The sequence below is a fragment of the Curcuma longa genome, chromosome 19, assembly GCF_044706935.1.
Source record: "Curcuma longa cultivar G26 ecotype Majalengka, Jawa Barat chromosome 19, ITB_CL_G26_1.1, whole genome shotgun sequence".
In the NCBI taxonomy this organism is placed as follows: Eukaryota; Viridiplantae; Streptophyta; class Magnoliopsida; order Zingiberales; family Zingiberaceae; genus Curcuma; species Curcuma longa.
The window spans coordinates 2,716,765-2,735,335 of record NC_133879.1 but is presented as its reverse complement, the minus strand read 5'-3'; the positions used below and the strand labels follow the sequence as shown (position 1 = coordinate 2,735,335).

Below are 18,571 nucleotides of genomic sequence, written 5' to 3'. Positions count from 1 at the left end.
TGTTAAGATCACACCGCAACAATAGTGAAGAGATAGTAAAAGAGAAAATTGAGAAAAACAAGAGAAGAGGGAGCATAGAAGTTTAACATGGTTCAGTGATGTATCTACTCTACAAAACGACTAAGAATTCTCTTATTCCCATTACGTTTAGAGTTACAATGATCATATTTATATAGCCCAACTCATATATAGTATTTTGGATCAAAAATATTATATATTACAAAAAAATCCAATTACCCGCCGCCCTTAGCACGGGGTGCGACCATGCTGTGTCCATGCCCCTCAGACCCATACATGATTAGGCCATGTTAAGTGGCACAACCAGGTCATGCCCGCTGGCATGGCCAGATAGTGTCCAGTGGCATGGCCGTGTGATGGAGTGAATTCGGTGTGGCATCCCGTTGTTAGAAGTTGACATGCCCCGATCATGCTTCGTTTCATGGTTATGCCCGGCTTGTCTCCCATATGAGTCATCCCCAACAATCTCCACCTTGACAAATATCTACCCCTTAGGAGAAACACGAGCATCTGAGAAGGCATCCACCTGGAACGTCGAGTTCAGGCTAGGCCCCCTCTAGCAACTAGAGAAATAACTTCTTTCTTCTTGTATACCCACTTGCATCTTATAACCCTTTTCCCTTCAAGAAGTTTCACCATATCCCGCATTTGATTCTTTTACAAAGACTTTATCTCCTCTGCCATGCCATAACACCCATCCATTTGTCCTTCTCTTATTTGTGTACTACCTCCTAAAATGTAGTAGTATTTCCGCTACTGGTGATGAGTGAATAAGAAATTAAGTCCTTAAAATTATACTTAGTAGGTGGCTTGATTGTACATTTGGTCCTATCTCCGGCTATAACTTGATGCTCCATGTGCTTTGAGCTACCACCATCAGAACCATGAGTTTCTAGCTCCACCTGCACAATATCCTTATCATTGTTGTAATTTTCTGATATTTATTTCTCTTTCACTTGAGTATGTTGTAGTATGACTCTTTCATCAAATACCACATCTCTGTTGATCACCACCTTATTTGTCTTAGGATCCCAAAGCTTAAAGCCTTTCACCCCTTTTTGATAATCCAAAAAAATACACTGTCTAAACTTTGTACCCATCTTGGATTTGCCCTTAGTAGAAACGTGCATGTAGGTTGGACATCTAAACACTCGAAGACTAGAAAAATCAACCAAATTTCCTGTCCACATCTCCTCTAAAACTATACCATCTAGTGCTTCCCTCGGTGACCGATCAAGAAACATGCCATGTTTACTGTCTCTGCTCAAAAGTTCTTTGCAAGCCTTGCATTGAATCTGAGACATCGAGCTTTCTCAATTATCCTCTTGTTCATCTTTTTCGCTACCCCATTTTGCTATGGTGTCCTACTAACCGTGAAGTGTCTCTTGATACCATGACGCCCACAAAATTCCTGGAACTTTGAATTTATGTACTCAGTATCATTATTTGATCTAAAGCATTTGATCTTTCTTCCAATCTGATTCTCTACTTCAGTTTTCCATATCATAAACTTTGAAAAAGTTTCTGACTTGTGACATATGTAAGTACACCCAGACCTTCTGTGAATAATCATCGATGAAACTCACAAAATACACCAATATACGTCATGCTACATTGACTGGTCTCTAGAGATCTATATGTATATAGTCCAGAATTTCCTCTATCTTATGTGTAACTATCTTGAATTACACTATGCTTTATTTTTCAAGAACACAATACTTGCAAAAATTGAGTTTAGACTTCTTGACGTTCTTCAATACATTTCTTTTATGAAATTCCAACAACCCACGCTCGCCCATATATCTCAACTACGTATGCCACAAGAGTGTCTTGTCTAATTTAGATTCTACAACGACATCTCTATCTACAACTGTGGTTCCTAGCAATTTATAAATATTTTCTATTAGTTTCTGTTCTTTCATCACTGTTAGAGCACCTTTGTTGACTTTCATTACTCTACTTGCTGATTTGTAACAACACTAGTTACTTTCTAGTGTGCTCAATGAAATCAAGTTCTTCTTCAAATCTGATACATGTCTTGTTGGAATCGTTCGGGTGCAATGCGCGTGTTCTCACGTTTCATAAACGTGGGCAACAGAAATAAATAAATAATTAAGACTAATTATCATCACACACGCATGGTAAAATAGGAATTAACAGCGTACAAGGGATAGCAGAAATTTAAAATTTTTAAAATAATAAATTATTCTAAACGCGTACCTCATCCGATGACGTTTGAGCAGGATTGGTATCAATTGAACATAGGGATGACAATTAGACCCGGACCCGATGGGGAATCCGTTCCCCGAACTCATTTTGACCGGGGAATCCCCGAATCCGAGAAAACGGGGATGGGGATGGGGAATCCCCAAATCTCGGAAAACGGGGATGGGTCGGGGATGGTATTCCAAATATTCCCCGTCCCCATCCCCGAACCCGACCCATTTTATAGTTAACTCTTTTTATTTTTTTTTCTTTTGTAGGATAAGTGGTGTCAAAATTTTGAAAAATTGAAGAATGGAAGAACTTCAAATTTATTGTATCGATTATGCATTAGTTGGATGTTGTTTTAGAGATAATGTTTTGTTTTAGAGTTTAATATTTGGTTTTATAATGTTATTTTGTAAGGATTTTATAATATATATATATATATATATTTAAATTAATATTAAAAAAAATAAGACGGGGATGGGGATGGGTATGGGGATACCCATGAAAATATCCACGGGGAAAACCAATCCGGAAACCCGCGGGGATCCCCGAAACCCGCTGGATACCCGAAACCCGACGGGGATGAGGATGGTATTTAAATTATGATACCCGACGGGGATGGGTACGGGGATGGTATATGGGTTTGGGTTTCGGGGACGGGGATGGAGAAGGCTTCCCCGCGAACCCCCGAACCCGTTGCCATCCCTAATTGAACAGTCCTCGTCGAAGTCCCGTCTCTATTGGTGATCCACGCCAAGCTCTCGTCAAGATGACTTCGGAATCCACGAGTCGTGTCATCGTCTTCAGTACTAACCGATGATCGATAACAATCAGATCAAGAGAATAGCCTAATTCTAGAAATCACGCAATAACGTGTGTCGTGATCGTTCCGAGACTTTCTAACTATCACTGAGAATCGTATTCTCAGTTAGTTTTTTGGTGGTCAACAATTGACCGCCGATTTGGGACACAATGTTGTCAAAATCGCGAGTCAACTCGGCGAGTTTACGAGTTTACGAACTTTGATTTCAATTTCGTGTTGAATCGGCTTAAAATCAGACCCCCCATGTAAAATCGGTAAAATCGCGAGTTAACTCGGTAAAATCGTTAAAATCGCGAGTTAACTCGGTCATAGGTCGAGTTTGAGTCAAGCCGGTTTAATTGGGTTAATGGGTTTGGATCTGGACAGTAGACCCGTTAGGAGAAGAGATAAGGAACCGGTAGGGATTTGGGAAGCTACAGTGGCATCCCAAATCGCGTAAAAATCCCGATCGCGAGCGGCGAGCCGCCTCCTTCTTTCTCCTCTGCTCCTCGCGGCGAGCAACGGTGAAGCAGCAGCGGATCCATCCTTCCGCGAGTAGCTGAGCCGTCGGTGAGTGGCGGGCGGTCCGAGCCAGGGTCGGCAGCGCCGGTGATCACTCGGTGGCAACGAGCAGTCGGACGGCGACAAATCAGAGAAGGAGGCCGATCGGTAAGAATCGGAGCTAGATCTCGGTTTATGGTTGGGTAAGCTTAGATCCATGGATTTTTCTGGATTTTCAGAGTTGATGGTGTGATCCGATTGTGGATCTTGGGTTTCGGTCTCAAGCAAGAAGAAGAAGGGAAGGAAGAGGCCGGGAGGTAAGGGATTTCTCATTTCTCAGCTAGATCTTGGTTGTTAGGTTTCTTTGGATTCTTTTCGATTCTTCTTAGATCATTCTGGAATCTGGATTGCGGATTGCCTTCAATCTTCATTCCACAGGTTGGGAGCTGTAGAACTGACCCAGGTTGGATTTCTTTGGATTTCTCATTCTGGATTTCTCATTTCTCAGCTAGAAATGTCAACTCAAGGATCATCTAAAGGGTCGTCAGATAATTTGAAAAAGAATGCTTCGGGTAGTAGAACTGACCCAGGTTGGGAGCATGGATATGATGTTGTTGGTAATTCAAGAAAGGTGAAATGCAAGTATTGTGATAAGATTGTAAATGGTGGCATTTTTCGTTTCAAACATCATTTAGCTTGCACTCGGAGGGATGCGGAGCCATGTATTAGTGTTCCTGATGATGTGAAGAAGAAGATGTTGTCCCTTGTATGCAAAATTGCTCAAGCATCCGAAACAAAGAAAAGGATTATTTGTTCTAATGAGGTTTCATCAGACAGTGGTGAAGAGCTACAAGCAAGTAAAAAGAGAAAGGGAAAAGCAACAATGGAAGAATTTATCCAAGTTAAAAAAGGTAGTTCTCATTCTCAAGTCACAATTAATCAATTCGTGAAGAAGGACATAAGAGAAGAAGCTTGCCAACAAATTGCCCGGTTCTTTTACACATCTGCCATTCCCTTTAATTGTGCAAAAAATCCTGAATTTGCAAAGATGTTTGAGATAGTTGGGAAATATGGTTGTGGGTTTAAACCTCCATCTTATCATGAGTTAAGGGAGACATTCTTGAAAAAAGAAGTAGATAGAACAATGACTTTGCTTGAAGAGCATCGATATGTGTGGAAAAAAAAGGATGTTCTATTATGTCTGATGGATGGACCGACAAGAAAAGGCGATCTATATGTAATTTCTTAGTGAATAGTGAGAAGGGGACGATCTTTTTGCAATCCACTGACACATCTGATATCTCAAAGACGGCAGATAAGGTTTTTGAAATGTTAAATGAAATTGTGGATAAAGTTGGTGAAGAAAATGTTGTGCAAGTAATCACTGATAATGCAGCAAATTATAAAGCTGCTGGAGAGATGTTGATGTATAAGAGAAAATGCATTTTTTGGACACCATGTGCAGCTCATTGCATTGATTTGATGCTTGAAGACTTTGAGAAAAAATTGAAAATCCACGAAGTCACAATTTCAAAGGCAAGAAGAATTTCAACTTTTATATATTCGAGGACTCTTCTCATTTCTCAATTAAGAAAGTGTACAAAGGGAAGGGATATAATTCGGCCTGCTGTTACAAGATTTGCAACTGCATATTTGTCTTTGAATTGTATTAATGAACTTAAAAGTGGTTTGCAACAGTTGTTCACATCTGATTTTTGGAAGAGTAGTCGATTTTCAAAGATACAGGAGGGAAAGTTTGTTCAAAAGACCATTTTAGATGGGAGGTTTTGGCGTAATGTAGTTACATGTCTGAAGGCGGCAAGTCCTCTCATTAAAGCACTTCGATTGGTAGACTCTGAAGAACCTGCTATGGGTTTTATTTATAAGGCAATGGAAGTTGCAAAGGAGAAAATAAAAGTCAACTTTGGCTGTGAGAAAAAACTGTAAGCATATGTGTTTGAATCAAACAGTTTGATATTAAATTTCATAATCATATACATCAATTTATTGATTAATTTGATATTATATGCGATTTCTTACAGTTATGAACCGGTATGGAAGATTATTGATGAAAGATGGGAAAATCAACTTCATCACCCATTACATGCTTCAGGTTATTTTTTGAACCCTGTGTATCAATATAGCCCGGATTTTGAAGCGGAATCGAGGGTAAAAAATGGACTTTATGACTGCATGGAGCGAATGATAGAGGATCGAGATGTGAGAAGCACAATTCATGCACAACTGGAATCCTTCAAGAAAGCAAAAGGGCTATTTGGTCGTGATGCAGCAAAGCTAACCTTAGGTAAAAAATCTCCTGCAGAGTGGTGGGATTCTTTTGGTGATGATTGTCCTGAATTGCAGAAATGGGCTATACGTATATTGAGTTTGACTTGCAGCTCGTCTGGATGCGAACGTAATTGGAGTGCTTTTGAGATGGTAATTATTATAAATCATCAAAACTCAATTATGGTCTCTATCATGTCTCTAATATATGATATATAATATAAATAATATTTCTAATGAAATGATATGGTTATAATTTTTGATTGTTTGATAATTTATGCAGGTTCATACAAAAAAGAGGAATCGCTTGCATCAGAAGAAAATGAATGACTTAGTATTTGTTTACTATAACTTGAAGATGCAAAGGAAGAAGTCTAAGGAAGATAGTAAAACTCCAACCACTTTTGAAGAATTCCCATCTGATGATGAATGGATAACTGAAGTACCTAGATCTGTAGGATTGAATTTGGTGGATGAAGATGATGATGTCATTGTCAACATAAATAATGATCCTCTAGAGCTAATTAACCTTGTTGATGATGTAGATAATAGTGCTCATGTAGCCGTCGAGAGTAACATAGGTGATAAAGATGCCATAGGATGTGATAATGAGCTTGATGGTACTGATGATTTTGATGTTGAAGATGAAGATGAAGATGAAGATGAAGAGGTGATGATTTGGATGTTACCATGGATGATTTATCTTAGTAGTTAGTACTTAGTAGTAAATCTTTGTTTGATGTTTTCTTTTATCAAATTTGGACAATGGAAGTTAAAACTTATTTGGTGTATTGACTATTGGACTATTTTTGTACCTTTTCATGTTAAATTTTCATGTTTAGTCTTGTTTTTATATGTGAAAACATGAACATAACTCTTTTTTGACATTTTATAACTCTTTTTTGGATTATCTGTAAACTCGTACGAGTTTACGATACGAGTTTACGATACGAGTTTGTGCACCCCTAACCGAGTCGACACTGGAATCGCGAGTTTGACAACCTTGGATTCGGTTTAAAATTGAATCATTTGGTTCACTAACTAAACGACATCTGATTTGAACGAAGTCAATTTCATTCATTTCGTCTTCATAAGACGAATTCCATCATATTGTTCTTTATCTGGTTCAACCAGACTTTATTTCTCTCATTCTAAGAATCCAATTCTCAAACTCATTTTAAGTCATTCGAAAAACTTGTAGTGCGTGTGACCCAATAAGTCCCCGGTTATGTTGGCCGTCCGTAATTAACTATTAATTATGGAATGATCATGACTGACACCTAGTAGTACATCATGATCTCCAATTGATAAAAAAATTAACGATTAATTCCAGAATATTTCTAAACCTTTCAGCAGCTATATTGAATCGTGCCTCATTCCTTTCACAGTCTTATACCCACTTGGTTCAGGACATGGTCTATGTGTCGGTCCCCACTAGGCTGACTACGTCACACCTAGCCCAAGCTGCTTTCTTGTCATGTTGATTCAAGTTACTTGTACATGTATCCAAGAATACCGTACTCTTAACATGTAACGTTTTGACCAAAGACTTTTGATAACAATCCTGACAAGCGGCCGTAAGGTATACATCTCCTTTTTCAAGGAGCGGTGAATCCTCTATGGATTATTCAAACACCTTCAGGTACTTCGACTTATACTCAATCATCTCAGATCCACACCTCCTTAGAGATGCTTTCTTAAGATGTCAAAGTATAAGCCTCCATGACCAAGGTGACTTGAATACCGCAAGTCAAAGAAACTCGCACTTAAGCTACACTGAAATCTTCATTGACATATATATCGAACTATATGAAGTCTCAAGGCAGGTCACTCCAATGAACCGGTTACCTTTAACTAGCATTCATGTTTAACTCTCAACATTCAATGTCTCCAGTGTTGGGATTGTTCTGGTGCAATACGCGTGTTTACACGTTTCGAAAACATGCGCAGTGAAAATAAATAAATAATTAAATCTAATTAATTATTACATAACGCACGCCTACATAGCAGGAAATAACAACATATAAGGCATGGTAGGAAAATAAAATTTTTAGAATAAAAATTATTCTAAGTACACAATTAAAAATTTATAGAAAACTAAATTCTGCACATACCTTTCCGATGACGTTTGAGCGGGATTGGTATCAATCGAGCGGTCCTCGTCAGAGTCCCGCCTCTACTGGTAATCCACGCCAAGCTCTCGTTTGGATGGCTTCGGAAGTCACGAGTCACGTCATCGTCTTCGGTACTAGCTGATGATCGATGACGATCAAATTGAGAGAAGTCTTATTCTGAAAACCACGCAACAACGTTTGTCGCGATGGTTCTGGGGCTTTCTAACTGTCATTGAGAATCGTATTCTCGATGTAGTTTCGGTTGATCAACTATTGACCGTCGATTTAGGACAAATTAGTCGGAACCTTTCTGATATTGATGCAAAAATCTCTGGACGCTTCGTAAGCTTTCACGAAATTAACAAACACCGGGATTTGATTGGCAACGGTCGGAAAACTCATCCAATGACTGAACACAATTTTAGCGATCGGATAACGAATTCCGACAACAAAGCCCTAATACAATGAGATAGTCTTCTCCCTCTTTTCCCACACAGCCAAGACAGGAACCTACACGGCCTAAACCCTAAACAGGGTTTTCTCTTCCTCTCCTCCATAGGTGGCAGTGACAACAGAAGAGTGACTAGTCCGGCGGTCTCCAAATCCAGAAGGGAAGCCGGCTGCAACAGAGCTAGGGCTCCTGCCGGCGCTGGGCGGAGCTGGGCTGCGATCGGAGCAGGGGGCGCACACCACCAGCGCAGAGGTGTCCGACCAAAGCAGGGGTGCGACACCTGTGCTCGCGAAAATAGGATTTCCCCTGGTCGACGCTCGTGCTTCTCCGGCGGTCATCGTGAGGGCAAAGGGAGGCTCCGTCGGCGACGCTCGAGGAACCAATGCTCGATCAAAAATTGGGGGCGGCGAGCTCACAAGAGGCGACGACGACGTCCTTCCTTCTGCCCCATTCTCACGCACGGATGGTCGCATTCGATCGGAAGGAGCAGCACGAGGAGGCGCAACGGGCTCAAGGTTGGATGGAAGGAGCAGCACGCGGAGAAGTCTGCTGAGGAAGACGATGAACAGGAGGTCTTATAGTGATCACGCGATTCAATTATTTTGAGGAATAACAATGTTTTCCTTTTATTTCTTCCGCGACATCTCAAAGGAAACAAAAGATAAAACGCTAAACCCATGAACCGGTTGACTTAGGATTAAACCCAAAACCAAAGCTGAAAAATCCTAAATCGGATTAGTGTAGCGAACCGAACCGCTATTGTAACAAACCAGGTTTAAACTTGGTTTACTAATCAAACGACATCTGATTTGATCTAAACTAATTTTGTTCAATTCATCTTCGCAAGACGAATCTCCTCATCGTATCCGTTCTGCCAAAATCTCTTCCATCACGAACTAAACCAAGTTGGTTCAATTCGGTTCAAAACTGAAACATTTGGTTCACTAACTAAACGAACTTCGATTTGAACGAAATCAATTTTGTTCATTTCATCTTCGCAAGATGAGTTCCATCATTTTGTTCATTGTCTAGTCCAACCAGATTTTATTTCTCTTATTCTGAAAATCCAATTCTTAAACTCGTTTTAAGTCCTTCGGAGAACTTGTTGTGCGTGTGACCCAATAGGTTCCCAATTATGTTGGTGGCCCGTAATTAACCATTAATTACAGAACGATCATGAGTGACATCTAGTAGTACATCATGGTCCCCAATTGATCGAAAATCAACGATTGATTCCAGAACATCTTCTAAACCCTTCAGCAACTACATTGAATCGTGCCTCGTTCCTTTCACCGTCTTATACTTGCTTGGTTCAAGACATGGTCTATGTGTCGGTCCCCACTAGGCTGACTACGTCACACCTAGCCCATGTTGCTTTCTTGTCCTATGAATTAAAGTTACTTGTACATATGTCCAAGAGTCTCAAGGGCGGCTCAAGCTCACGGAGGGCCCTAGGCGAATTTCTTTTAAAATGATTATTATTATTTAAAAAAATTTTCTCTCACCCTTTTTTATTCGGACTTGAGACCGACAATGGTGGATTTAAAAATTTTTTAAAATAAATTAAAATATTAATTTTAAATAATAATAGAAATTGAAAAATGAATATTTACTCTGATAATGAACGATCTACTGAGAATTAATAATAGAACGGAAGTAATTTACGATCTACTAAGAATTAATAATAGAACGAAAGTAATTTACCTTGATAGTCCGCCTTGTCAGAAACGATCCACTGCCCCCTCGAACGATTCGTCAAAGGACTAATAGAACAACTGGATCAAGGTGCGAGGGAATGGTAACCCAATGACTTCCAGAGTGATTTAAAGAGCAACAGTTTTGGCTGAGAGCTCTCCTTAATCTTTGTCTGGCTCCAGAACCTAAAGAGATAGATAAAAAAAGTAAGATTTCTAAATTTTACAGGAGCAAAACTATCCTTGTTGATGCAATATCCTGACGAATACATCATTAGCAAACAGTTTGGATGTGTTAATCTTTTTGTTTCAAGGAAAAATGACAAGGAAATTTGAGAAGCAGAAATCCAATGAATCGATAGAAAGAATAAAAAATGGTGCAATGCCAAACAGATGCAATTAAATACTGAACTTAATGGTGTTCAATAAATCCTTGAAATAAGCAAGGTGTTCTAAACCACAAAACTAATTTTGTTGTTGCGGCGGATGATCCGACGGCTGAAATTAATGGAGCATCGGAGAGCCGACTGAAAGAAGCCTCCAACCTACACAAGCAGGAAGATCCAAAAGCCGTAATTGTGTAAGGAATAGGAAAACTATTGGGAAGCAAGCTGCCGATAACATGGTTCTTGCTTCCTCCTGTTGGAAGGCTTTGGAAGACAGGATCCAAAAAGAGAAGACCTTAATGCGATTCCACATTCCACAAGGCACAAGCCATAAGAACAGATCAACTTTACGCTTTTGCATCTAAAGTAACATCCGTAGAATCAAAAAGCACAAACAAAACAAAACAAAACAGAAAAGGATCTTTAACAATTCGATCAATAAAACAGAAAAGCCTCCAACCTACAAAAGCAGGAAGACGGTTTTGCCTGGCGGGCCGGCGGTGGCGCCTGCTTGAGCTCGGCTCGCTGTCGCTGCTCGCGTCGAACGGTCGAAGAAGAACGCGAAGAAGAAGCTCGGCTCGTGTCGAACAGTCGAAGAAGAGGGGCGAGGAACGGAGGAAGACGGTTTCGCCTGGCGGGCCGGCGGTGGCGCCTGCTTGAGCTCGGCTCGCTGTCGCTGCTCGCGTCGAACGGTCGAAGAAGAACGCGAAGAAGAAGCTCGGCTCGTTGTCTCTGCTCGTGTGGATTCGTCGAGCGGTCGAAGAGGGGAGATGAAGAGCCGAAGAGGGGGCGTTTTGAAGAGGCGACATCGGGACGCGGCGACATCGGGATGAAGAGGCGACATCGGGACGCGGCGAGAAAGAATGCGAAGGGACGGCTTTCCGGATCCAGATTTTAATAATCTACCCTCGATTAACCCTAAATACCTTAATTTTTTTTGGGCCCCAATCAAAATTGGGCCCTAGGCATAGGCCTTACCCGCCTATGCCTAAAGCCGGCCCTGAAGAGTCTCATTCTTTTGACATGTAATACTTTATCAAAGACTTTTAGTAACAATCCTGATAAGCAACCACAAGGTATATGTCTCCTTTTCCAAGAAGCGGTGAATCCTCTGTGGACTATTCAAACACCTTCGGGCACTTCGACTTATACCCAATCATCTTGGGTCCACACCTTCTCAAAGATGCTTGCTTAAGATGTCAAAGTATAAGCCTCCATGACCAAGGTGACTTGAATACCACAAGTTAAAGGAAACTCGCACTTAAGTTATATTGAGATCTTCATTGACATATATATCGAACCATATGAAGTCTCAAGGCAGGTCATTCCAATGAACTGGTTACTCTCAATCAGCATCTACGTTTAACTCTCAACATCTAATATCTCCAGCAGTGAGATCGACTGCTTGGCTAACCAAGGAGTTTAAACGTGCTAATCTCGACAGAATCGATGGCGTCCGTGCTCATCAATTCTTCGACTAGTGATAATTTCAATACATTCATAATTGCACATGTAGAGACGCTCATGAGTTGTGATCCAATCATAAATTCTCTCATGCTATGAATTGTATTGCGGACATTCAGTATTTGAGTTTAAGATCCAATCAAACACATATGGAATGTGTACTTAAATAGTGAATTGTTATTTATCCAATAAATAGTATAATCATAAGGTGATTGTCTTAGGACACCTCTCAAATCTAACATCTAGCAATGAGATTGACTGCTTGGCTAATCAAAGAATTAAATATTAGTCTCGACAGAATCGATGACATCCGTGCTCATCAATTCCTCGACTAGGGATAATTTCAATACATTCATAATTGCACATGTAAAGATGCTCACGAGTTGTGATCCAATCATAAATTCTCTCATGCTATGAATCGTATTGCAGACATTCAGTACTTGAGTTTAAAATTCAATCAAACACATATGGAATGTGCACTCAAATAGTGAATTGCTATTTATCCAATAAATAGTATAACCGTAAGACGATTGCCTTAGGACACCCCTAAAATCTAACATGTCTAATATCACACAATGTTTTGACCACACCATTAAATATCTTAATTCTGAAATTTCTTATTCTGATAACTCTGTAGGATGCATAGTTACGCATTATAACAAAATCAGAATTAACTGATTTGTAGGTGTCGAACCATTCCTTGTTAGGCATCATGTGATAAGAACATGCTAAATCTAAGATTCAAGAATCTTTTAATTACTCCAAAACAGATGAAACAAAGAGCATATCTCCATCGCTGCTATCTGAATTTTCTTCGTCCACTATGTTTGCAAGCTTCGATGACTCATCTTTATTTTCTGTATTAGCTTTCTTTTTCTCTAGACAATCATTCTTGATGTGATCCATTTCTCTACACTTGTAGCACGTGATCTCCTTCTTCTTTCTTGATTTAGATCGGGCCTTATTATTGTTGCCCAATCCATATCGAGTCTTGCTCCTACCATGTTCCTGGTTACCTCTCACCATGAGCCCTTCACCTTGAGATGTCTCATCACTAGCTTTCTTTTGCTGATAAAATCTTAACAAAGCACTTGTGACCTCCTCCAACTTGAAAGTTTCTTTTTTCTCCACATTAGAGTCGTAACCAAATTATCGTACAAGATGACTGTAGAGAATTCAACAACATTAGCGCCTTGTCTTCATCTTCGATCTTCACATCAACCCATTTCAAATCGCTACAATTTGATTGAAAACTTTGATATGCTAGCTCAGATCTATGTCCTCTGACATCCTAAGCCTAAACAATTTCTGCTTAAGATAAAGCTTGTTTGTTAATGACTTGGACATGTATTAGTTTTTTAATTTCAGCCAAACTAGCATTAGTGATTCCTTGTCAATAATGTGATACATCACGTCATCCATTAAATAAAATTTGATCATTGCTACCGCCTTCGCTTATAGTTCCTCCCAATTTGTCTTCATACCATCTAGTCTCTTTTCGCTTAGTGCTTTCACCATGCCTTGTTGCACCAATAGATCTGTAACCCTCCTCTTCCATAATCCAAAATTATTTGTTCCATCAAACTTTGCCATGGCAAACCTGGCAGAAGAAATCCTAGACATGATAACATAAAACTTTGATAACAATTGTTGTACAATGGAATTTACATATCTCCACAATGGTATAATATTATCTACTTTGAACCTAAGTCCTATGGATTTATTTTTGGACTTTAACCAAAAGACCTTGCACCAACGAAAATATCTTCTACCTTATAAACTTGTGATATTCTCTATGTATTTTCAATATAAAATTTTGATTGTAATCTCAAAAGTTAGTCTAATTGGTTGGGCAAGATGAGCTAATCAGTTTGGTCAGATTAATTAGTTGGTCTAATTGATCAGATCCAATTGGTTAGGACGATTAAATTCAAGAGAAAGTCATGTCAATAACTATTCCGGCCAATACACTATGGATGATTCCAATACCGGTTCAAGGATTGCCGACGTGCACACTCCTGAGATAAGTTTGCGGAAAGAGAGGAAGAGACCTGCAAAGCACTTAAAAAAGGGTTAAAATGACGCTGGGGGTGGGTCCCGGCAAGCCACTCCGACACTCAAGTTAGGGTTCGGCGCAAGGAAGGAGTTTAATAACTTGGGAAAATTAGGGTTGATATATGCGTACCTATACCCATGGGCATGAGCTACCTTTTTATAGTAATCGATCTCCGAAATATTAACATCCGTTTGAGAAATATTTTGTTATACCTGTTCTTAGAAAGATTCCATTGATTTTTGTATGTTTTGAGAATATGCTCCTATTTCTTTGGGAGAAATAGCTCTGGGCTCCCTGGATTGAGCGAGATGATCATGCCTCTAGATAAAAATCGCACGCTAAGGTCGCCCATCAAACATCACGGCTTTGGCCCGATATCGATGTGTGAAAGCATGCCGAGACCGGAGTAGGAGGTCGACACATGATGCAGGAAGCATGCTGAGATCGAGGCGAGAGGTCGGCACATGCTGCAAGGAGCATGTCGAGACCGGAGCAGGAGGTCAGCACATGATGCAGGGAGCACAGCGAGACCGGAGTAGGAGGTCGGCACATGATGCAGGAAATGTGTTGAGACCGAGGCAAGAGGTTGGCACATGCTGCGGGGAGCATATCGAGACCGGAGCAGGAGTTCGACATATGATGCAGGAAGCGTGTCAAGACCGAAGTAAAGAGGTCGACACATGATGCAGGGAGCATGCTGAGCCCGGAGCAGGAGGTCGGCACATGATGCAGGAAATGTGTCGAGACCGGAACAAAAAGGTCGACATATGATGCAGGGAGCATGCTGCGACCGAAGAGGGAGGTCGGCACATGATGCAAGAAGTGTACCAAGATCGGAGTAGGAGGTCAACACATGATGCAGAAAGCATGTTGAGATCGAAGTAAGAGGTCGACACATGATGCAGAGAGCATGCCAAGATCCGAATAGGAGGTCAGATTTTTTGAATTCACGAAGAGATCTCCACAGTCAACCAATAATTATGCTTACCCCATGTCTTTCAAAATCCTCCTTACCCAAGGTCCTTGTCATCACTAAAGAATCCTATCGGATCAATAACTTAGATGGACCTGATGACACACCGTACTTTGTCTCACCCAATTGACCAAACTAGCTCATTTGGTCGATTCACTTGACAATTTGACAAGGAAAAATATGTTCTCCTTATCAAATCTAGAAATTATTATTTTTAATAAAGTTCAAAATTACATTCAAAAAATAAAAATCTATTTTTTCTAAGAGGATTTTCCCTAAATAATATTGTTTACAAATAAATTATTTCCAACAAACAAACAAATAGAGGGCTAGTGCTTTTGAATTGTATTCTATACGAGTGAGTCTCCAAGCTTTCACATTACCTCATGCATTACGGAAGTCGGAAGCTTAAAGTGCATATCTCTCACAAGCCAAATTCACATTTGATAATTATGTGCAACACAAGGATGAAACTTCTTTGAACTATCTGATAACAATTCCAAAGAAAAAGTAGGACTTCTCACAAATGTTTAGAAGTCCATCATTCACGATTTGCTCCAAAGTCTTTACAAGCACTGTCACAGAACTCATCACGGATGATATAGCTTTACAAGCCATTGAGCTAATATAATCACTTAAATTCAAACCATTAAAACTTATATGGAACTCAATTAATTGGCTCTCGGAACATAGCTGAGTTAATTATAATAGAGTAAACTTGTAGAAGAAGGCAATGATTCAAATCTCAGCGAAGTCGAATAATACTTTCCGCCGTCGTGATCAACTGTAATTTCTCGATTTACCTCCTCATAAATGGTCATGAGACCGCTGGGGTGATGAATTCTATCTTTTTACAGAAGAACTAAACGAATTCATAATACTAAGCATATCACCAAATAAAATATTTTCTATTTATTGAAAAGAGAATACTTAGACTTCATTTATTTTATGAAAAATATTGTTTATAAAAAAAACTTTTTAGGTTTTTCTTGTGACGATAGAATTTTGGCCAATGAAAATAATTTTTAGTTGTATGGAAAATTTTCTTTTAGTAATTTTTTTGAGAAAATAAAGTTTTTTCAAAAATGTGAAAATCTTTTAATTTACTCATCTACAAATCCTTTGCTATATCAACAACTCTCCTCCTCTATTAGATATTAGATTTTTGATACAGTAAAATATAATAATAATAATAATAATTAAATAATTGAATATAAAGTGAGGACATTGAATTAACATCGAATGGGATTCAAACTAGACCCAATAAATAAGTATAAAGATAAAAATTATGTTAATTAAAATTTATTTAAAATTAATTTAACTAAGTTGTAGTTAAATCAAATTTAAAATTTATATCGATTGGATCAATTTAAAATGAATTAATATATTTTTGAGAAAACTTTCTCTTCCCGCTCTTTTGTTTTCCCGTTTCTTCTCGCACAAGCAACAAAACGCCACCGCCATACAATGATCGCCCACCTCCTGTTCTTCTTTCTTCTTCTTCCCCATCTCTTTTCCTTCCAACAACATCAAACCCCAACAACTCCTCCCTCTGTTTTCTTCCTCCTCCTTCATCAACGAACAACAGCTTCCTTGCTGCCTATTATTTTATTTTCCTTTCTTTTCTCCAGCAATAGTATGAACATTCCAATCTCCCTCTCCTCTTCTCCATAAAGAGCAGCTTGGTTCGTCCTCTTCTCCAACAGAGAGCAACAACACTTGCTGCCCTCTTCTAGCATCGTGGCGACGGCAGCTATTGGAATTCGTTGAAATTAGCTGAAGCCGCCGACAAACAAGGGAAATGGTGCATTAGTTGTTGCCCTCTTTGCAACACCTTACTATTTTTTTCAACAATAGCAATAGCAGCTCTTTGCTGTCTTTTTTCTTCTCCGATGACAACAACCGTAGCTTCTAGCTGCCTTTCTTTTCTAACCCAACAACTGCCTTTCTTTTCCCTCGCTATCCCTACTTCTTAGCAACACTGGCAAAGCTCGTCGAAGTTTATTGGAGCTCGCTGGACCACCAGCAAAAAGGGAAAAGGCCCCCCTTTTCTTTCCTTTCATTGGTTCGGCAGGTTCCTTATCATTCCTTTCAGTTGAAAGGGAGATCTTGTGTAGGAATGCTAAATTGTTCGAGATATTTATCGACTTCAGTCGTAGATAATATGTAGATTTTGTATTATCACTGTTATGAAATATTATTTAGAGTTTCTCAGTTGTTTTCATATTCTATTTGTAGATACGAGTTCGAGTGAAGCACGGTGATCCGTCGATACTTGAAGCTTTTGATGTACATAAAGGTAAGTACATTTTATCATTTGACTTGTATATTTTCCTTGTGCATGAATAAATAAATTAAATGGATTATATATACTTATATAATTATTTTCAAAGGGAGATTAAAATGATAAAATAGGGTTAAAATAATTAAACCATTGGAGGGTAAATAATTAATATTATTTCCTGTTCACATATGAGTTCATATGGTGTTTTAAAAATTAAATGGATGTTCTAACTTACTCTTCTGTTGATACCTGTCTTTAAATTGCTTGATCTTTTATATTTTATATTGTTGATATTGCATCTTATTGATACTTGTCCTTTACTTGCAAACCTTATGATGATACCTCATGAAAGAATAATTAAATTTATATTAAAAGCTGACTCAAGTTGGTTGTTTAGATCAATCGAGGAGATATATTTTGAGAATGTAACAATTGTGATAAGTGATAAATTTATATTAAATGTAAGAATGGAAAATACAAAAAGGTGAAAACTATGAACCTAGCTTTATATCAGAGTTTTATATCAAAGTACTGGACCACCCACATATTGTGGTAGCGTGGTCGCCTGCGGTCCAAAGCTTGACCGTCCACATGTTGTTGTGGTAGCGCGGTCACCCGCGATTAGTGTTTATCATGTCTTCCACCGGTGAGAGATTTTAGTCTGTTCGTTAGATAACGTATGCGACGATATACTCTAAAGAGGCTATTAGCCTATATATATATATATATGTGTATGTGACTTCTCAGCGAAACAGGGAGAGGGCGGCGCTTCTATTCTCGGTGAAGTAGGGAGACAGGCGGCTCGTTCTTGGTGAAGCAGGGAGACAGGCGGCGCTCTTCTTCTCGTGAAGCAAGGAGAGGAGGCGGCGCTCCTCGGCTCGGTGAATCAAGGAAAGGAGGCGGCGCTCCTCTTCTCGGTGAAGCAAGGAAAGGGGCGGCGCTCCTCTTCTCGGTGAAGCAAGGAGAGGCGGCGGTGCTCCTCTTCTCAGCTTGTCATCTCGGAGAAGCAAGGAGAGGCGGCGGTGCTCCAATGAGGAAGAAGATGAACAGAGGCTCTCGAGGAAGAGGAAAAGGTACTCTAGGGCTTTTCCTTGCGTCGCGGCTGGATGAGAGGGAAGAGGAAGCAAACTCGGCACCGCACGGTTGGGAACGAAGAAGCTACAGGAGCCCCTTCGCGCGATCCCTTTATAATGAGGAATCACACTGTTTTCAATAAAACATTAGGTTTTTAATTAAAACTAGGTTTTATCCCCTTTTAATTTTCCACAGCCGAAAAACCTATATAACCAAAACCGTGATTACCTAAACCGAACTGAACCGGTCGGATTAGT

General features: G+C 39.6%; 1 pseudogene; it reads left to right on the top strand.

Annotated features, from left to right (window-relative positions):
• Positions 1-4,046: 4,046 nt before the first annotated feature.
• On the top strand, positions 4,047-6,526 carry LOC141812787 (uncharacterized; annotated as a pseudogene).
• The last annotated feature ends 12,045 nt before the right edge of the window (positions 6,527-18,571 follow it).